The sequence below is a fragment of the Aythya fuligula genome, chromosome Z (genome assembly GCF_009819795.1).
Source record: "Aythya fuligula isolate bAytFul2 chromosome Z, bAytFul2.pri, whole genome shotgun sequence".
Classification (NCBI taxonomy): domain Eukaryota; kingdom Metazoa; phylum Chordata; class Aves; order Anseriformes; family Anatidae; genus Aythya; species Aythya fuligula.
In genome coordinates, this window is record NC_045593.1 from 28,559,416 (window position 1) to 28,581,524 (window position 22,109).

General features: G+C 43.6%; 1 protein-coding gene across 6 annotated transcripts in view; it reads left to right on the forward strand.

Moving 5' to 3' along the window:
* Positions 1 to 22,109, forward strand: part of KANK1 (KN motif and ankyrin repeat domains 1) — a 127,301-nt gene that overhangs the window by 77,336 nt on the left and 27,856 nt on the right. Inside the window, exon 1 of one of the 6 annotated variants that reach the window (XM_032205880.1) lies at positions 20,344 to 20,362. The exons of 3 other annotated variants lie outside the window; for them this stretch is intronic. The gene's annotated coding sequence lies outside the window, so the exon portion shown is untranslated. Of the gene's footprint in view, positions 1 to 20,343; positions 20,363 to 21,730; positions 21,789 to 21,973; positions 22,029 to 22,109 lie in introns of those variants that run through there. 2 more of the 6 variants (XM_032205878.1, XM_032205879.1) reach the window with 2 other exon arrangements.

Here is a 22,109-nt window from a genome sequence, read left to right on the forward strand (position 1 = left end):
CGAGTATGTTCTGTCATGGAAACTAATCCTAAATTACTGGATATGCTCACTATAGAATTTTTATAATTAGTGCAAGAGATTAAAGTATTTTGGGTGTGGGAAATTAGAAACATGGAGTCTCATTATCTGCAATTAAGCAAAACAAGGAATCTCTTTTTAAAGGCCAGTGGGAATTATATGAAAATGTTGCAGTTACCATTTTCTATTGCTGATTCAAGACTGAATTTACCAATGCTACTAAGTCTTGAAAAAGGATGTTTTCTCCCTCCTCCATTACCATTCCATACTTTTATATAATTAGAGGTAACATTCTCTAAAAAAACTCTATTCTTTTGTAATCTTTTTGAGAAGGTAGACTTCAAAATGTCTGTTGTGTGACTCACCCATAGCTGCTTATTTCTTGCCCCCCTTTACCCCCCATATAATTTGCCTTTTTTTTTTAGTAGTATGCTTTAAACTTAAGTCATGCAGAACAATTTCCTCTGCTTAGAAGGAAGGAAAAGTTGTGCATGAACTGTTACTGATTGGTTTACTAATTTTTCCCCCTGCAGTAGGACTGTCTAATGGAAAAGTTTATAGACGATATTTAAGTATAAAAAAGTTAAATGTTTGTACAGGGGATGTGTTAATGCAAGATGAAGTTTTAGTTTCAGGATTGTTATGCAAACAAGACTTCTTGCAGGATAGAAGCTGTTTGTTCCCTTAATCGCAGAAAGACGCTATAATGAATTGCAAGTATTTAATTCAAAACGAAATTGGACAACATTTTGCAGAGGCTGTCAGGACTTGTTGGCTTTACAAACCCTTCAGGCCAGCGTTCTAACATGCAGCTATGTGTGCAGCTATGTACGCCTGCGTCTCCAAATCCTTAGCATTTCATAATGGACAAACTATTGGGCTGCAAATATGTGTGATTTGTTATCCTGCTGAGCTGTCTGGGAGAGAATGCCTTTGGATGAGCAGGAGCTGATTTGGGCGTTGGAGGTACTGAAGCAAGCTGCTTAATTGCATGGAGCTCTAAGAGTGGAAAGACAAACTTCTGGGGTGGTGTTTTCTGCACTGGCTGAATCAATCAGCAACAGGAAAAAGAACTAGAAAGACTTGTTACGGACTGCTAAGCTGCATATGTTACTTGAATATTTTGGCAAGTTTGACCACATGTTCAGCTGCATTCGAGTATGAGGTGACTAAGGAGCAGTGGTTTGCTTTGGTTAACTCGAGAATGTGAGTACCTGCACTGTTAAATGATTATGCCTCTCTGACATTTTGGTAAATTATTTTTCATTATACAAGCCTAAATGGACTGCTGCTGCTGCAGATAAAATCTAAAGAGGAATGCTTGAATTTGGAAATTGTTTGCAGGAAGGAATTAAACTATTTTGCATTTGTATAGAGAACTTTTTAAAGGATGTTTCTTGGAAGTACATTTGCTGTAAATATTTTCAGTGAGTATGCATGTGAGATAAGCTACAAAGCAAGTAATGACTTTATCATGAAAGCAGTGATCATAATTTTCACTGCCTCTTGCATATTTCAGCGAAGACATGTACTTTAAATGTGGCTAATAAATAACATACACTGTGATTTAGACTTTATTGCTGTTTGTCAATAGTTCTGTTTTCTGCTGAATTACGAACTTAGTTTTATCACTCTGTTCCTGATTTCACTGCACAGACATCTTGTAGTGAACTGTATTTCTTTCAGCTGCAAGCATGTTTGTTTTGTGTCTTTGCATGTTGGAAAATGTAGATTTGGTTCTGGTGTTGGGAGTAGGCTCTCTCAAATTTTTTCTCTCTCCTTGGAAAATAGGTTAGGTCTCTCTAACACAGGTGATAGATTGGCACTTGCGGAAAAAAAGTTGCTTCATTTTATTGGTTATGTGCTGAGTATTCACACTGTTTGCTGCTTTGAGTCTGCCCCAGTGTCTCAGTCCAGTAAACTCAGGTTTAAGCACTGCTGTAGAAGTCCAGAGCCTGCCATGCACTCATACAGGGAGCTGCAGCAGGAGCTGGGAAATGTCTGTGAGGAGCTACTGGGAGGCTGGCCTTGTTTTGGTACATAATATTAAGTAATTTCTCTTTGCACGGGACAAAAAAAATAAAAATAAAAAAATAAAAAAGTGATTATTTTTCAAAATAACATTAGTGTCTTCATTAACTGCTGGGTGAAACTTCCAGTAATTGTTAGCTTCTGTGCTTGCTAGGACTAATGCATAAATCATCTATCTAATGAGGCTGTGCAAATGTTTTTGTAAGTGGTATCTGCAGAAAGCCCCCCCAGTCAGCTATGAAAAGCATGGTGAACCACCTATCTGGAACTTACCTGGCAGTTTGCAAATAATGCTGGCTGGATTTTAACATTTTTTCACTAATACTTGATTTGCTGAAACTTTGTTTTCAAAGGCACTGAATGGTGTGAAATTCCACTGCAATTCCATTTACTCTGCTGTAGAAAACAAGGAAGTGGCAAAACAAATATAGGAAACTGATTTACAAAGATAAAGATTAAAAACCTTATTTGTTTCTAACCGTAATGAAAACATGTGTTTTATTTGACTTCCCTAAGCACCTCATGCTCTGTATCCCAAGCTTGCAGAATTGTCAGTCATCTCTCTAACAAGAAAATTAAAAAAAAAAAAAAAAAAAAAAAAAGTTTTTTTTATGGAAGAAAAGCTTTTCCAGTTTTCTTCAGTAGGATGGGCTGCAGGGGTCAGTATAACAAGGCTGTTGCACAAACCCTTTCTTCACTTTGCTGCAAAGCAGATGCATATTGTTTCCTGAACGTGGCATCTGAGGTCTTCTTCATCCTTTCTCTTTTCTCCCTTTCCTCTCTGCCTTCCCCCTCACTCTGTTTTCAGGATTTGGGTTTGTTTTCATGCCTTTCTATCCCACTTTGTACATACTTTTGCTCATAAGAGTGTACTCCTCCTCACACAGGTTCATTTGAACTGTGTGTTTAACTTGCCTCTATTCTTTACCTCCTTCAGATTGGCACACGGTCCCCAAAGCTGTTGGCATCACAGGAGGTCACCATCACTGTCATTGTTCTCTTTGCATCCATAAAGCAAGGAATTGATGCTGTCTCCTTCTTCCCTGAAGCAGCCAGTGTGTGGGCACCAAGTGCCTGTGGACAGGAGCTCCAGAGGTGGAGTCCAGTCTCCTGGATGAGATGTGACCTCTAGCAGGCTCTGGTGGCCACGGCCAATACGGAGAGCAGCTGAGACTGTGGGGCTGCAGGGGATTTGGTGGTGGACATAAACCATTTTTGAGTGTTAGTCTCACTGCTAGAACCCGTTGTCCCTCTGATTATTTCACACGTGCAAAGTTACTCTGCATATATGTATACTTGCTGAGAGTAAATGCTTTTATGATACTCATCCTCTGCATTAATTTGTAAGGTTCTTACCAAACCTTTCTAGACACATTTGTAGTTACAGGTCTGTTTGAGTTAGAGTCTCTTCTATAATTTGATTTTTGATGCAAATAATCTTTGGCAACATGCATGGAGTTTTTGCATATTCCCAGCCTCATGAGCTAAAGTGTACCCTAAAGAAGATAGTGCCAAGCACCAGAACTTTACCTGTGCTACTAATTTTAGCTGAATATCCACTGGTTCTCATAGACTCTCAGTTAAATGGAAATTTACAGCAGTGAGCTACAGAAGTAGCAACTGGAATTGCTGACTGCTCAGTCAGCCTGACACAGCTTTTATTTGGCAATTTGGTTGGGTCAAGACTGCAATGAGAGTCTGCTTAACCCAGAGCTTGCTGCCCTACCATGCTCCCTACTCCAGAGCTACATCTGTTCCCCATCAGAGCTAACAGGGACACGTGCACGTGGAAGGTGTGCTTTGGTAGCTGGTGGGACATGTGCCATTGAGAGAGCCTGCTGGATTGCCACGTAGCCTTGTGCTTTCTGCATGGGCAGATGGTGTGTGGGGCTGTTGCTGCTGCACTGTTCGTGCCTCGCCTAGTGAGTCACCATGGTGGTGCCCAGTATTTAAAAACAAGCGAGGGTGGGACCTTGAAATCTGTGGGGTGAAGGGTGAGTGAGCCTCCAGTGATTTCACATCAGCTTTATATCATAAAGCGTATCAAAATTTCCATCGGTATGCTGCAGTATGCTCACTGATGCCAGATCTGCCTTAAGGACAGATGGCTGGAAATGCAGCACACGATCTCACAGCCAGTGCCAACTTTCTACTTGAATTAATAATTGTTTCTTCTGCAGCTGCTAGTTGATACCTGTAATCCAAGGTTGCAATGCTGCCACAACAGAATGGTTGAAAATAACACTGACTTGCATTTGTCCAACCTAGTGGCTTTTATCAGACCCTAGAGGAGCAGGGATCATATACCTTCTTTTCCATGGGACTTGTTGCTTGAAGAATGCCCTTCAGGCCTGATCTTGGAGTCTGACAGAAGGGACAAGAGCAGGAAGAACTCTGAAAGGATAGAGTAAAACAGTGTGGTTAGGAGCTGAGGGTGTAGCAGCCTTGCTAAGGTGCCCTCTGGATAGTCCAGTTCTTAGAAATGGCAATTTGATGCGGTGGCAAGCAGATGGCCCAAGACAGAAAGCCAAGTGAAGATGGTGATGCCTTGCAGAAGGACGAAGCATGATGAGAAACAGAAGAGATTTAATAGGTCTGTCTTGTGTGCAGAGATAACTGCAGTTCTTGCAGTCATGTCTGTCTTGTTCGGGATTATCTGCTGCAGCTTCCTAGGAGCTTCTGGCATCTCACCTAGACAGAAGACTTTTTTCATTCATCTCTGATGCAGGCTTGCTCATGGAGCAGTGCACACTTTCCTAATGCCTGAGCTGCTGAGATGTACTTGCATCAGCTGTACATGGACCTTCTCATGTGGCCTGCTTCTGCCGCCTGTGGAAACGAGTGCTCTCTGCACCCCTAGAGGCAAAAAGGGGTGCTGATCTTTCATTTTAAAGCCATTGCTCAAGGGTCTAAACAGGTCTGCCTTGCTGTTTGTAGTACCCTGTAATCTCACTGAGTTGGTGGAGATTAACAGTTGCCACCTGCTTCAGGTGACCCTGCTTGAGCAGGGGGGTTGGACTAGGTGACCTCCGGAGGTCCCTTCCAACTCCAGACATTCAGCAATAAAAGCCCTCAGGTCTTGCAATGAAGGTCACTACTTTGCACTGATCTAATGGCTGTCTGGTGGGAGGTGGGCATGCAGAGAAGTAGCCTGTGGGGCTTGGCTGAGGGCCAAGCACCAGTATTGGTGTAGGCTTGCGTCACAAGAAAAACACAAGAACAAACTTTCTAGCTTTGAAAAATTATCCATCCTCATCCTTCCCTCCCCTCAGTTCTCAAGGTACATAAAAGTGTACAACTCAGCAAATCACCCTACGGCCATTTTACCTACAAGAGTACATCTTGTCTTCAAAACTGTTCTGTGGTATTTCCCACTTCCATCCCAGATTCTCCTGCAGAATGCACTTTGGAAACAATGTGTATGAAACTTAAGAGTACCTGGTGTCCCTGGGGAAGGGAGGGGATTTTGTAGCCTTTAAAAGCGTACAGTCCTCCAGGGAAATGGCTTGGATGGGAATAGCTCAATTACAGCTGGTTGTCTTCTGTTGGTGAATGCCTGTGTTTAGACATGTTCCTTGCAAAAGAGTTTCTGCTGGAGGAAAAGTCCTTGGGAAGCTTTTCACAGTGGCTAGCTTGCTCGTCCCCCTTTTTGTGCCATTTGTTAGGCTTTGGGTTGGAAATGACAGAAAGGCAGCCCTTCCTGTATCATGTTTTCACAGCAGGCCTAAGGGCTGAGGGAGTGCTCAGGCTGCCCACGTTGGCATCCTGCTCCATCTCCATTTCCTTCCTCTGGAAACACGATTCCCCCTGTTGGCAGCGTGCAGATTCCTGCCAGGGTGTCCCCAGGTGACCAGCTCTGAGCTGACACAACGAAGTGTGCCCTCCTCCCCTTTCTTCCTTCAGTTCCCTCTGATTTCATCCGGAAATTGCACTTACCTTATTGATTGAATCCAGTGGTTGACTTCCACTGTCAGATGCACCTTACAGCACATGAGGTTTCGCAGATCCACCATGCACACAAAGAGGGCTCTCCACCTCCCATGTCTCTATCTTTTTAAAAATTCTTCATGGCATATGCTGAGGTTTTTTCTTCACCTGATTCTTCACACAGACATTGAAAACAGAACCAAGTGCTCAGATGTGCAGAGGAAGCTGTGTGTGATCCCATTGTCCTCCTTTATCCTCTCAGTCCATCCTTCTCCACTCAACTCCTTCCCTACTTCCTTGTAGAAGCTGTAATGTGACCCTTGCCCCCTCACAGCCCTTCCCTTTTCTTGCTTGACTTCTCCTCCCTAGTTATCTCATATTGTAATACATGTTTTATGTAATTAAGTCTTCTGGATTTTCATTTATGCATTCCTAGATATTTTTTTCTACATGACAATATTTTCACTTTCCTTCAACATATGGGTCCTGTCTGTGATGCTCCCTTATTGCCCTTCAGTGCTTATTTGAAAGGACTGCTCTGGAGGACAAGAGAGAGGGAGGGTGTGGATACTGTTTCTAATAGCTTGGTTTGAAGGTTTGGTCAGATTAGGGTGAGGATCAAATTAACTGATAATTGGGAACAGATTGTTCTCCCTATGTAAACCAGACATTGCTGGTCTAGAGCAGTCATTTTTTGCTGAGGGACATGTTTGTTGATGTACTCCTAGCCCCTTTCCTGCCATCTCTACACAAAACCAATCCCTCTGCCTGGAGCAGCACTGTATGTGTTGCAGAAGATTTAATAATAAAAGCAAAGTGCGCTTGTGCAACTTCACTATTGTTACTGGAATTTCAGGTCTAATCCTAGGAAACAGGCCAAATTTTAAGGTCTCATGTATGCTACTTGACAAATCGAAAATGTGCAGCTTAAAAAAAAAAAAAAAAAAAAAAAAAAAAAAAAGGCAGTACAAGTACAATAACATGCATGGTTGTGGTTAGAAAAGTAGACTGACATTTGCATGTGATAAAAGCCCAAAGGCTAGATGAGAGAAGTCATTTTAAGGGATTATGAGGATTTTTAAATATTATTCTTTTTACTTCAAGAAGTCCTTGGCTAAGCCTTTTCTCCCTTTCCTTTCCATTCTTCCCAAAGAAGAAATTGTGATTCTTAACTTTAGATGGGTATGTTTTTCTGTTTAAAGTGTAAATTAGAATCACTCATTTCTGCTTCTGTCTTCTGTTTCGCTTCATGGAGACAGATGGCTGTTACACAGCTTTTAAGCTTACTAATACTTGATTGTGCTTATGAAGCTGTGCATCCACTGCATTGCACTTTAAACTTTCCCCATTCTCTCTTGCCATCATTATTTACAGTCCTTTTCACTTCCTTTGCTCTCAGACAAGGGTGTCTGCCATCTAGGATGCTCCTCCTTTCCTTTCTGATCCCTGATTACCACCAACCCCCACAGGTATGGACTGCCCTTAAAGATCAGAGCCTTCACTCTCAACCTGCCTTGAGTGCTGTGGAAAACACAGTTAACAATTCTGGGAAAATTACTCTCCCTTTGCAAAGTTGTAAAGATACCAAGACTCCAGTGGCAAGTGTGTGGCTCAGCCTGACCGCCTCAGATCCCTGTAGAGCAGGACACCAGGAGCAGTGGAGCCCACTGTTCGTCAGTTTACATGGTATGTTAATAGCAGACATGTAGTCTTGTCCATGGGTCCTCATTATTTATGTTGTGGCACATGCTTTTTATCCCCCACATTTTGCGTGGCTCTTTTCCCTGCCCCAGCCTTTTGTATAGTCAGTATGTTATTGTGGGTGGGAGTGCAGTATTTCTGGATTAACAATTGTTACTGTAAACCCATGGTGTTTTATTGTGGAGTATTGATCCAAGAAGGAAGGAAGCAAAGAGATCCCCAAAACCAGCTTGTGTCATCTCTCTGGAAAAGCTGTGAATTCCTTTCCCCACTCCTGCCTCTGCTCAGCTGAGGAAGCTGGGGGTGACACTGTAGGACTGGGACACTTTCCATGCTGACAGAATTGGACACCTGACCCCGAATGACTCAGTCTGCTGTTTTCACAATGCACCTGGAGACAACAGCTAGGCTGACACCTGCATTTGAGTTCCCAACAGGCAGAGGTTCACTTTGCATCTTTGGGGCATGAGAGGCCCGTATACGTATTTCAGGATTTGAGAATGCATTTCTTTCTTTTATATCCATGAATTTTTATTTTCTCTTGTGTTCATGTTCAATGTGTCATTCACTTTCATCTCTGCAAAATGGGAAAGCAAAACTGATGTGTACAGCCCTGCTGGGATTTGCAAGCCGAGTTGCTAGCTCACTCAGTTCTAACCTGAATAACAACAAGAAAGTATGTGTAATCATATCTGTATCAAAGAAAAAAAAAATTATTTCGCATAAACTTTTCCAGTCAGTCATATTAGGACATGACTAGAGGTCACTGGACTTGCATTGTGATCTGTGAAAAATCAAGTCACTGAAATTCTTTCTTAGTTATGTTAAACCAGGTGGACACTTAATGATTATGTGAAGTAAATGTTTCAGTTGCATCCTCTCTCTGGTTAGATGCTAACTACTGAGGGAACTTTGTAGCCTCCATAGCCTTTCTTTGAGGTTTTGAGCAATGAGTAGTCACTAGGTCAGATTAATCATCCATAGCTTTATCTCCATGCACTTGACCAGTAGATCTCCTTGTAATACTGATACATCAACTGCAGTCTGGCATTTTGAATCCAGTTATTGAATACCTCTAGCCATCCTGCAAAAACACATTTGATGCTGGAAGCAGGTCTCATTTTAGCCCCCACAACTCAGGAAGTCTCCAAGTTGTGGGTTTCTGTAAACTGAGACAAGAAATATTGCTGTATGTCTGTTTTATTCATATGCCCTTCCAGTTGCATCTGCAAGGGAGGAGAAGGTGAGTAGGACAGATGGGTCTTGGGTCTGACTTCTGGCCATAGCCAATTAGCTTTGAACTGTTCGACAGAGACTAGCTGAGAAAGTCTGCCAAAACCAACCAATCAACCAAAACCAACCAAACAAAAAACCAACAACAACAATTAAACAAATAGAAACAAACAAAAATATATATCCCTCCACAAAATGCAAAAGCTGTGGTTTTGGGGTATGAACATAAACCTGGCTGTATGGAGCCAAGCTAGCTAAGCTCTGGGCACCATCCCTGCCCTTAGCCCCAGCCATTGTGTTAGGGCAGTTTACTTCATTCCTTCCATGCAGAGCTACTTCAGTGCTGAGGAAGTGGCCTCTTGAAGGCAAATGTTTCAAGGACTCCATTTCTTCCATGTCCTTTGTCTTTCCCAGATCCATTATGCCTTCTCTGCCTTTTGTTTTCAAACAAGGTGTGAAATAACCTGCTTTTTAGATAAGAATTTACCAGTTGGATGGCTGCCCGTACACCAAATCTTGCATTTGTTCTGCTGCAGACCACGTCAGGTTTTTTGGTCACTGGGGAGCTGACCTCAGTTTTGTTTCTTCTGTAAACAGTAGCTGAATGAGTTTATTTGGCACCATAATGGTCTCAAAGGCCAAGAGAATAAATATGCGTGTGCTCTTTTGCCTTCAGGCTTATTGGGGCCAACCCAGACATGTGCCTCCATGTTTGACTTGCTGGACTAGGGACAAAATGCTGATACACGTTCTGGGTTCTTGCTTGCATTTATGGCAGGTCTTTCTCAGCCTGAGCTTAGAGGAGAGTCCTCTGATGGTGCACGACTTGATGCAGGGCTCTTTCAGATGTCAAGCCCTTGAAACCACAAAGTAACAATAAACACATGGTGCACATGGAGAGATAGCTGCTAAAATTTGTTCTTCACAAACAGGGCATCTCTTTTTTCTCTCTCTCTTTCTCTCTCTCTCTCTTTCTCTCATTCTCTCTTTCTCTCTCTCTTTCTCTCTGTCCTTCATTCCTTTCTTTCATTCCTTTCTTTTTTCTTTTCTTTTTTTTTCCTCTCCTCTCCTCTCCTCTCCTCTCCTCTCCTCTCCTCTCCTCTCCTCTCCTCTCCTCTCCTCTCCTCTCCTCTCCTCTCCTCTCCTCTCCTCTCCTCTCCTCTCCTCTCCTCTCCTCTCCTCTCCTCTCCTCTCCTCTCCTCTCCTCTCCTCTCCTCTCCTCTCCTCTCCTCTCCTCTCCTCTCCTCTCCTCTCCTCTCCTCTCCTCTCCTCTCCTCTCCTCTCCTCTCCTCTCCTCTCCTCAAGAAAAATGAAATCATGAAATGTTTTTATTTTTTCTTCTACCCTGTTTCAGCAACACCCTAAGAGAAATATTTTAGCTGTACATTGTATTCTCATAGTTTTATCCTGGATGTCATGTTTATTTCCCAGCAGAAAACTAGATATGTATTTTCCTGTTCTTCCCGTGCCAGTGTGAAGAACCTACTGATCAAACTAAGGAGGCCGCCAGTAATGCTGACGTCTGCCCTGCACCACTGTTACTTGCTGTGAGGTGCTTTTGTTTCTCTCAACAGAAAGCATGGGTTGAGTTTCAGCTACCCTAGAATTTTTCTGTTCTGTACAAGAAATTTCAAAGCATGGCTGGAAAATGTTCCCAAGGAATTGTTTATGCAGAGCTGCTTTTTCTATGGATGGGGTAGTTGGAGCAGCAATTAAACTAAATCAAGTTCACTTAAAATTCAGCACCTCTTTGATCCATAGGTGTAACAAGATGGTCAAATCTAGAGCCCCTCTTTGGAGTGACTGTCCTTTGGAGCTCTTATGTTATAGTACATGCATGAATGTCTTACAATTCAAGGAAGTGAACATAAAATCAGCTAGAAAGGAGGGCCCAGTTCTCACGAGACCACACTTGGGGCACTGCATTCAGCTGGGGAGCACCCGGTACAAGAATGACATGGACCTGTTGGAGTGAGTCTAGAAGAAGGCCGTAAGGATGATCAAGGGGCTGGAGCACCTCTCTGTGAAGACAGGCCGAGGTAGCTGGAGCTGTTCAGCCTGGAGAAAAGAAGGCTCCAGGAAGACCTTACAGTGGCCTTTCAGTACCTACAGGGGGCCTTTAGGAACTCTTTGTCAGGGAGTGTAGGAATAGGACAAGGTGCCCCATCCCTGGAGGTGTTTAAGGACAGGCTGGATGGGGCTTTGAGCAACCTGCTCCAGTGTGAGGTGTCCCTGCCCGTGGCAGCAGGGGCTGGACCTATATGGTCTTTAAGGTCTCTTCCAACCCAAACCATTCTGTGATTCTGCAGTGTCCAAAAGTTAATGTCTGACAGTATTAAATACTACTTTGCTTCATATTAAATACCACTGAAACCACTAGACATGTCTCTGAAAATTTCCATGGCTAGCAGTGTTCAGGAAACATTTTTGTTGGAAGTCTGTGACATTTTAGCTGAAGGTACTGTGAAGGACTTGGACATCTCCTGTCACTTCAGTGCAAGATCCCACTTCTCTCTCAGTCAAGCAAAGCTCTCTCAGTTGGCTGTGATTTTGGAAATTATTTCAGCAATTCATGCCACTATTTCATTTATTCATTTATTTTTTATTGTTCTTGGGAATCTGGATGGAAGGTGGAGTAACACCTCATTTCCTTTAGCCCCATAGAGTCTTAGGGCTGTTATAGTTGTTAAATTAATCTCTCCAATTGCCTGTTTACTTTTGCAGTCCTTGTTTGGCTATAGTACAGCAACTGTTACTGTAAGCAGAGGTGCAGGGAGATTGAGCTGAGGCCCTTGAGAGTCTTTGTATGATGCTGAGAAGTTTTTATTATTATTATTATTATTTATTTTTTGCATCTGGAGTTCTAGTTCTCTTTCCTTGAGTTACACTTCATGTTCATGGAAACAAGAACATTGCATATGGAAAAGTCAAATATTTGTGCATTATTTCAAAAATGCTTGTACTAGCATAAAAGATCTCATGTACTTTGACCATGTTTCAGAGAAGAGAAGATTGTTTGTGCAACTTTATCAAGTTTTTATTTTTATCCCTCAAGTTATAAATTGCATTTGAGAGGAGTAAACAAAAACAGATTGAATGTAACAGGCAGATTTGCAGGCAGCGCTAGTTACAACAGATGTAATTGTTCTAGCCAAATTATATCAATGAACCTTTCTGTGCTCCCTGTGCACACGTGGGTGTGAGGAACAAGGGGGACAAGGGGTGAAGGGCTTAGGGAGAGAGAGTGGGTAGGAGAGAAGTCACCTGAACTTTTAATTCCCTTTTTGGGATTAAATCTGTCTTCATTAGAGGAAAATATCTTTTTCCCTCTCCTCTCCTCTCCTCTCCTCTCCTCTCCTCTCCTCTCCTCTCCTCTCCTCTCCTCTCCTCTCCTCTCCTCTCCTCTCCTCTCCTCTCCTCTCCTCTCCTCTCCTCTCCTCTCCTCTCCTCTCCTCTCCTCTCCTCTCCTCTCCTCTCCTCTCCTCTCCTCTCCTCTCCTCTCCTCTCCTCTCCTTCTTTTCCCAGTGTACAGTTTGGTATGGTTCCATTTGTCCTTCTGACCATTTCATGCATTTAACCCCTGAGAGGAGCAGCACCAGCCTGAGGCACTGAGCACCATCTGAAATGACGTGAAGGAAAACACTGGCGCTGAGCTGTGCTGGCTGCTGGGCTGGCAGGCGGGCTAGGATTTTGTCAGGAAATTCCAAATGAGTATAAATAAATTCTCTGTAGCAACCTCTGGGCTCCCTGCCTGCTGATGTGTCAGGAGTACGCATTCCCTTTAAGGCAAAGGAAAGTGTGCTTCAGACTTAATTTCCTGAAAAACTAAACACTGCAACATTTAACAATTGCTTCTAAGAATATCGGTAAGCGGGACCCTCACACAGAGGAGGAGAGGTGAGGTGTGAGAGACCGGCTCCCAACTCTGCACACACTGTGGGTAACTGGGGAAAAAGTCGGGGGGGAGGGAGGAGAGAGGGGGCACATATGGGTTGTACAACTGAAACCCAGCCCTGGCTGTTGTTTTAGTATATTAAGCAATGCATATCTTTCTCTTCGGATGCTCTTTATTTTTCATTTCTAACTGCTGTGTTTGCTCAGTTCTCTCCCAGGCACATTCTGCCAGGCTGCTGTCTGAAGGGAGACTGCACTTAGGTCTGGTTTGATACACCTCTGCCAGCCCCTTGGTTTTTGCTGGTGTGTAGGAAAGAGCCTTTCTTCAACAAATGCAGATTTTCTAGTTGGAGATCTGCATTCTGTGCATTCAAGTGGATGGAGTGCTGTGCTTATTTAAAGTGGAAGAAAGGTAGCTGTTACCCTTAAAGTTGCTTGTTTTCATTATCTCTCATAGACTTTCAACTCTAAGTTGGTGCTTTTAACTACTTAAAATGTGCGTAAGAATCACTTCTAATACTGATTTTTCCTCTTTTTCCCCAATTATCACTTTTTTAACTTTTTGAACAAAACCAGTTCATTGGTCTGAACTATTTTATGTGTGGAGAAAAAACTCGTAGTGGTCTTGGAATATTCAAATTACTCATGCTTTTGAAGTTCAAAAAGCAGCATATGTCTTATCTCATGCAAGGAATCAGTACTAGATTAATATAAAAGGGGGTAGGAGGGAACAATTCCCGGTATTTGAAATATCATTCTGATTATGCAGCATAAAGTATTTTCATCATGGTGGTGAAGCATGTGACAAAATAAAATCCTTCCAGGACTCCTAAATACAAATGTTTGTAGAATCATTCTTACAGAAGACGATTTTTTTTCCCCCCCACCCTTTGTACAGATGGAAGATCAAGCTGAAACTATCAATCAGTTTTAAGATACCATGGCAGGCTTATATCTGAAGAGTCCAGGTTCTTTCCTGATGGTTACTCCTGTTACAATAGCCCTATCTATCTGTTCTCTGCTCCTCACCTTTCAGAGATCTATAGGCACAGAAAGGCAATGACATTATAAATTTAAATATTTTAGTTCTGTGATTCAGTACTCATAGCTAGTACAGCCTTTGCTTGAGCTGCAGCACGTAACACTGATGCAGCATTGCGCTAAGAGATGTCTCCAGGCATAGACACAGGTCTGTCTAGCACCCAACGTTGCTGTATGCATGCCTCAGTCTTTGTCATCCTTTCTTCCAGAGTGATTTTACTTGTGACAAGGAAGTGGTATAAAGTAACATGGGGTGGTACTGTCAGAAAAGTGGGGCAGGTAATGATGCCACATTGTCAAGAATTGGCAAGGGATGTAGGGGATCTTCAGCGTTTCACCTGTGCAGCAAAGGACAGCATGCTATTCACCTTGTATTCCTCTGCACCACCAGGTGAACCAGTCAGTTATCCTGGATTTACTGGGATGTTTTGTCAGAAAGGAGGGTTATTGTGGTCTGACACTGAGTGCTCTCCTACTGTGGTCAGCAGACACATTGTAAGACTTTCTACTAGGCTGTAGGGAGCATGTGAATGGTATTTACTGTTTGCCTTAACTTACATCATTTTGCTAGTGAGTCTGATTTGGAAAGCATCTTTTAAATGAACATTTTTCATTTGTCACAAATGTGCCCAGAGCCAGTAACTGTGCACATAGTAGAGAGTGAATGAAATCAGTGCTTTTGGGAAAGATGAAGGGCTGTTCTCAAATAGACAAATAGTGCAAGATGAAAAATATGTACACAAAATCAGACACTTGGAAAGCACAGATTCGTACTGATTTGGATTTGCCTTGAAAGCATCTGGTTTTCAAAACCAAGTAAATGGGATCGAGATGCACCTAGTCTCAAGCCAAGAAGGAAAGGATGACTGTTAACTCATCTCATCATTCTTATCAGGGACACTCAAGAGGCCTGCTAACTTTCCTGTGAGGAAATGAGTGTCCTTATGGGGAGAGCTTTTTTTTTGTGGCTGAGCCATCTAAATCCCTGTCAGTAGTTTGCTTTCAGTGTAAGGCAAGCTGTTTCTTCCCACAGCAGGTGGGCTGAGGTAGCATTGGAGGAGGAGGACTGGGGAAGTGCAGCAGTGCAGCACAACCAAGGATGCAGCCCGCTGCCTGTTGCTGTGTGGTGGACCAGCTGGTCACCCTCAGAGCCACCATGTACCCACAGACCAACCTGTGCCACTGCAGTTCACCCTAGTGGACACTGTTTTAAGGTAGTTTCTAACCAGAAGTGTTAATGCTGTTGACAACAGCAGCCTCTGCCACGGTTTCTGCTCAGCTCTGGTGGGGCAGTGTGTAAGACGCTAGCAGCTATATCCCTTCCCCTTCCCACCCATGCCCTGCTTCCTTGCCAGCCTTAGCTTGATTTCCCCTGGGATCTGTGAGTCAGAAGCTGGGATGGGAGCAAAAACAGACTAGTCTCTTAGTTTTGAGTTTTCGTGGCGAGCAGCCTTGAGGTGATACGCGTACAAGATGTCCTTGCCACAGAGCTGCCAGAATTAGAGCTGTTCCCAGAAAGTGACAGTGGGTGAAAAGGAGACTTATTATACAGCTCAAATAAGAGAGTTGTCAAGAAAATAAGGCAGATTTTGTGAATTTGGATAAGGGGCCACATTACAGTCAATCACTATTTTTTTTTAGTTTTTGGTCAGGAATAGATTTTTCACAGATAAGCTCAGTCCTTTATTCAGGGTTAATTGATTTGCATTACTTACATCCTGTATTTTATATTTTAAATGAGCTTCTGTTTGACCTGCAAATTTTTAGTTCAGGAATTCTCTAAGGAAAAGGTTTGGACATAAAAAAAAAAAATGGAGGGGGGGATACGTTTGTTTTGAAAGGTGGCTTTTGCTGTCAGGTTGCAGAAATAATTGTTGGTTATGGTTGTATGCTATCCAGATATATACTCTGTAGGTAACGCTTTTTTACGATGTGAAAGAAAACTTATATCCATGTTTTTTAAAAAGTCATGTGACCTTGAAAGGCCTGCCCTAACATCAAAAGGGCTATTCACAATATTCACAGCCTTTGCATAGGAGGCTGGTGAGAGTTCTGAGTATTTTCTATGTTATACCAAACACCCTGTTTTTCATAGCCATGAACAGTAGTCCACAACAGATAGAAAATGTGCAGCAAAGGGAAGAAAGTAAGAAAAGCCAGCCTCCTCAATGAGCTTAAGAAATCGTTTGTGGTTTGGGAATTGAATCTTGAGCCCGTGGCAGTGCAACATCCAGGCTAGAGCATCCATCTGATCACTGGTAGCAAAGTGAGAGCTGCTCATTTTTTTTACTATCATACTATGCAATCAACATTTTATTATGTTTTTATTATGATAATCTTAGTATAACGCTAAATAACTAACATTTCTCACTGGGTTGATCTAAAGTTCAGTCAAGTAAATGGAAAGACTTCAGATGATTTTAACATATTTTGCATTGTGATTGTGATTTCTTTTGGTTTTGGTGGTTTTTGTTTGTTCGTTTGCTCTATTGCCATAATGGCCCCACTTCTTCTAGGAACAGTATGGCATTAGGACAGCAGTTCACTTCTTAAATCATGCTCTTTTACCACTGTTCTGTGGTAACAGTGACATCATAGCCCAGTGCCCCAGTCTTTGCTTTCGCAGTGAAAACAGAACACAGCACACTTCTGTATGAACCATCTTTCTTCAACACTGCTGCTGCTAATGTTCATTGTCATTGGTGATGTCCTCAGTTCACTTCTGTGAGGCTTGCCACTATGGACACCTGAGCTGTAGTCTACACAACTGGAGAGAAAAGCGTCTTTATTAGACGGTGTTGTAGTCTCAGCATTTCACAGAATCACAGAATTTTCTAGGTTGGAAGAGACCTCAAGGTCATCTAGTCCAACCTCTGACCTAACGCTAACAGTCCCCACTAAACCATTTCCCTAAGCTCTACATCTAAACGTCTTTTGAAGACCTCCAGGGATGGTGACTCCACCACTTCCCTGGGCAGCCTGTTCCAGTGCCTCACAACCCTTTCAGTGAAGAAGTTCTTCCTAACATCTAACCTAAAACTCCCCTGGCTCAACTTAAGCCCATTCCCCCTCGTCCTGTCACCAGGCACGTGGGAGAACAGACCAACCCCCACCTCGCTACAGCCTCCCTTGAGGTACCCATAGAGAGCGATAAGGTCGCCCCTGAGCCTCCTCTTCTCCAGGCTGAACAAGCCCAGCTCCCTCAGCCGCTCCTCGTAGGACTTGTTCTCCAGGCCCCTCACCAGCTTCGTTGCCCTTCTCTGTACCCACTCAAGCACCTCGATGTCCTTCTTGTAGCGAGGGGCCCAAAACTGAACACAGTACTCGAGGTGCGGCCTCACCAGAGCTGAGTACAGGGGGAGTTTTTCTTTCTATTGCCCAGGAAGTTGCTACCCCAAGTTTTTGATCACAAACCCCAATCCTAAGTACTGAGTATTTAGATGTCAGACTTAAAAGTCAACACACAGTTGGTAGGGACACATAAATTGAAAGCAAACTTAAAACTGATGTTTTACCATTCTTCTGCTCCTCATTTTTCTTCAAGAATAAATTTGAAAAAAAAACACTTTTACAAGGGAGATCTATATCTTTAGTAAAGCGTGCAGTAAATGGAGTTTCTCTGTATGAGAAGAATCCTCCGCACCTGTAACTGTGGGGTTGGTGTCAGGGTCTGCCATCCCTCATCAAGCAGCTTCCCAGCTTGACTGTCCTTTTGGGTCACCTGCAGCCACCTCAGGTGCTCTGTGCTCCACATCTGTGGCATGCTTCACAGCAACACAGTATGTTTTAGCTGAAAAGGGAAAAAGCACCTAATGCTCCTGCTGTGCCTTGGGAAACCATAGGAACAAATTCCTATCTCTATAGGTTTTACCCCATCAGTTCTTGGAATAATAATAATAAAACTGATACTTTATTGTATGTTCCCCCTCCACACATACACATACATGTACCTTTGAAAATACTAAAGAGCCAGGTTGAAATATTGGAGAGCTACTAATTTCATGACAAAAGAAACCTGTTATGCAAGGCTAATGCCTATTCTCTGAGTGTGTTTTTTGTTTTAAACTTTAATTGAAACACCAACACCTGAAAAGGAAAATGAAAGAATGTTTGTTAATTCTACAGTTTCTTTTTAAACAAATGCTCAGCCTCATGTGTCTTGGTTCTTTTCTGAAGTCAGGACTGATACTCATCTATGTCTGCTGAAGACGAGAGAGAGAAATGAATAAAAGTAGTATTGGGAGGCTGGGTGGGGGGGGGAGGGGGAGAGAGAGGAAAGCATCAACTCCTCTTCTTTTGCAGTAAAAAATCATAAGGTCAGAACTCTTTTTTTTCCATCTCTTTTCCTGCTCCAGATAACCTTTAGAACTGAAGCTCAGCAAATAAAAATATTGCATCTATTCCATTTACAACAGCTATTGCTTCTTTCTTTTTCTTCTGCAGCATTCTTTATGAATTGGCTTATGCCATAACTCTGGAAGGAGACTGTTATTCATAATGTTATTTCAATGGAGTAGACTTCTTTAATAGCAGTCAGATCCAAGATAAAAATGCCTTAGAGCAGATATCATAACTAGATGGGGAGAGAAGGCTTTAGATGTGATGTCTGTATTTTTTAAGGCGCCTTAGCCTTTTCAGAAATACATTTTCAGTTGCTTCTCTTTGCTCTTTTTGTATCTTCCAAGGTGGCTTTACAATAAAGCTTTCCTAGCCTGCAGAACCAAAACTCGGTGTCTGCCCTCATTTTTTATTCCCCACTCTTCTCTCTCCCCAAAAGCCTTTAAGCACATCAACTAAAGGTCCTGTTTTTTTCCAGTTCTCCTGGTCTGGGAGCAGGCATGATTAGTGTGGACTTGGGTAGGGCTGACTCAATACTTTAATATACTGATGCTCTTGTGTAGAGCATTGGATAGGATATAACTTTATGGAAGTTGGCAAGACTGGAATGTTTGGACAGAGCCAGTCCCAGCAGTGCAGGAGAGGAGAACAGGAGAGTGCATTTTTAAAATGTTGCTTGTGTCCTGTCCATGATTATCATGCAGTAGGGAGAGGAAAATTAACTCTTGCATACTTCTGGAGAAGTGCATTAATAACGACAGTAACACAATGAGGCCTCTGTGCTTTGTGAAGTATCTTACTTCACAGGTACTTGCCTAAAAGCATAATGTCTTACTGCAATTAAAGACATTTCAGAAGAAAATGGCAATGTCTGCAACATTTTCACAGACAAAAGTGTGTGTGGTGTCTTCACGTACTTTTTCAGTGTAATGCAATGATGTGATTAAAATTTGCCTGAGGTACTACAGAGACTGAGGAACAGTCCTTCTAATTACAGCAGTGCCTCTGATCAGCTGGCTGAGACAAGAAGCCTAACAAGAGCATTTGGCCTGTCCGGCATTTGCTGTTTTACTTTTATGTCTTTTGGGAGGAATGGGGTAGGAATCTCTTGCTCACCTGAGGTCTCTAAGCATAAGACAAGCTTGCCATTCCTCCTGAAGAGCACAGACAAACAGTCTTCTCTGAGATTCATCTGAGGTACTTGCTTGTATAGCGCTTGGTACTCCCCTAACAAGGTCAGAGGGTAAAAGGATCTGTGGTTCATCCAGGACCTAAGGACTGAAAGGAAAAAGGTCTGCACTCTTATCAGGTGTTTGCTCCTTTCCTTTTTATTATATATATATATATTTTTCCTTTAAAAGCAACAAAACCACTTTTATTGCTTGAAAACAGCCAACCATTTTGCTTTGTTCCCATGCTTAACAGGCACACCCATTTTGGCCCTTTCTCTGAGACAGCAAAATGCACAAAGGCTTGGCGCGGCTCCTGCATGCTGCATCACAGTGTGTTGTTGTTGTTGTTGTCAGATTGCATGCCCGACCCTTGTTTGTCTCAACGTACCGAGAAATGTCTCCAAAGATCAACTCATAATACTGGGATTGTGTTGGTGGAGTGTTCATTGTGTTGTTTTAAGGAGAAGTAATATGCAAACTCAGCTCCACAGACAGCCTCGTGCTTCTGGAGTGGCAGATATGAACTGTGTCCTCTTACTGCTGCCAGCTTAAACTGAGGACAAAGTGGATGTATTTAATTGTGAAGACACTTAACTGCCTGCAGGTGTTGTGGAGAGGTTTAGCAAGGGATTTGGTGTCGTTGTGGCTTTTTGATTATTTATTTTTGATTTTTTTTTGTTGAGCAATCTCAACACTATTCCATGAAGGGGAAAAAAACGATCTGAGATTCCAGTTCGGCTCTTATGACTTAACATGCAATTTGCATGTCTTTTTAGAGGTTTTATGAATATTTTTTCCATAGATGCATTAATTCTTAAGTCCTGGGACTTTCCAAAGAGCCTGTTTCTCCCTCCCCCATCCAACACTTATGCATTGTGCCCAGGGACAGCTTACAGGAGCTGCCTGACTTCACCGGTGTAGTGATGGGAGAATCAGGGATGTCGCTGGATAGGAAGACAAGAACTGAGACAAGCAAAGGAAAGAGACTGGGAAGAAAGAGAGAACAGGTAAAGTTAGTATGATGGAGCTTGAATTTACATGGGCTGGGTGATGTGCCTAGCACCAAGCCCAGGATGAGGGTATAACCAGATTTGGAGTTAGAATTGGTGGAACAGGTGTGTGGACATGAACGGAGAAAATGGATGAGAAGCTCAAAGTGCAGGAGAAAGGTAGAAAAAGCCCAGGAAAATACAGGCAATGGGAGAGTGGGGGCAAAGCTTAGTGTGCGGGGGAGAGGGAAGGGTGACTAGCCTAGGGCCAGGAGCTGTGGGCTGTGGAGAGTTGTTTGTCAGTGGAGAATGTGGAGGCAGAGCCAGGATGAGAATATGGGAACAGACCACTGAATCCAGGGAGGAAGGGCAACTTGGAGATTGCTCTGTCTCATTCCCTCCTGCCGGTGGGAGTTCTGGAGTCTTTTTCCCTGCCCAACATTGAAGCAGTCCTGCTGTAAGGGGCCATGTGTGCTTATGTGCTTGGAGTATGTGTGCATACATGTATTTTTGCTTCCACTTCGGTATTTAGATGGCTATTTTGGGTGCATCTATAAGTAAATACCACAGCATACTGAGACTAGCTGTCCAGCAAAAACATGTGGTCCGGGTGGGTTGTTTGTGTCTGCTGGAGGCTCCATCCACATGCTGCCGCTTGCAGGATGGAGACACCGATGTGTTCAGGTCAGCCCCACTTGTGTCGCTGTCGTAGTGCCTGCCTGACTCCAGTCTCCATCCCATTCCCGACTGGGGAAGGTAGGCTTCCCCCGAGCAGCATCCTGCTTCCGTCTCCTGCTCAGGGGTGTCCCCTGCTAGCCGAAAGCATAAGAGATCTCCATGAAAAAAGTTACACTGTCTGTAGACAAAGCTTTTCTTAAGCATGCCAAGGAAACTGGAAAAACAGGAGCCTGTTTTTTTTTTTTCCTCCCAAACCTTTTCAGCGCAACATTAAGTCACTTCCTGTAGTTGCAGCGAGCAGAGGTTGTTGGCTTCCCCCCCCCCCCCCCCCCCCCCCCCCCTTTTTTTTTTTTCTCTCTCTTCTCTCCTCTCCGGAGGCTTGTATTCCTTTAAGAGGACGCGACTTCCCAAACCCAGCTATTTAAAAACAAAACCCACAGCTAAATTCGCTGTCGGACACAGCTGCCTGCAGCACGCCCTACCCTGCTCTGCCCTGCCCTGCCCGGGGGGATCGGACACGCGTGGGGCCTCTGTGGCCGCGCAGAAAAATCACGGCGACGGAGCCGGGGGCGCAGGCGGTGGCCTCAGGGTCCCGTGCACGGCACTCAGCAGCGGGGGCGCGCAGCAGCGGGGGCGCGCAGCGCAGGCACAGCGTCCTGCGCCTTTAAGCCCTTAACCCTTCCCTGCCCGCGGAGATAAGCCGGCGTGGAGCTGGGAAAGGCGCTGCTGCTCTTCCATCAAGCTCGGGCTGGGACCAGACGCCGCGGTGAGAGCACAGCCTTTAAAAGCTGCCTGGCCGTCTTTGTGCTAATGCGGGATTTCCTATTTTATTTTTATTTTTTTCCTTATGGGGTGAAGAATGTGTGAGTCGGGAGGCAGGGCTGTGGTGGACAGGGAGCTTGTTGGTGACACATGCAGCCGGGACAGCGAGGAGCCTTACCGGAGGCCTAGCCATGTGTGGCTGGAAAATTTGCAGCGTGGGGGCAGAGGCGTGTAGCTAATTCAGGTAACCGGAAAGCTGGCTTTTATTATTCCTCCAGCACCGCTCCTAACTCCCAGCGTTTGTTTTTCTTTTTCTCAAGTGGGA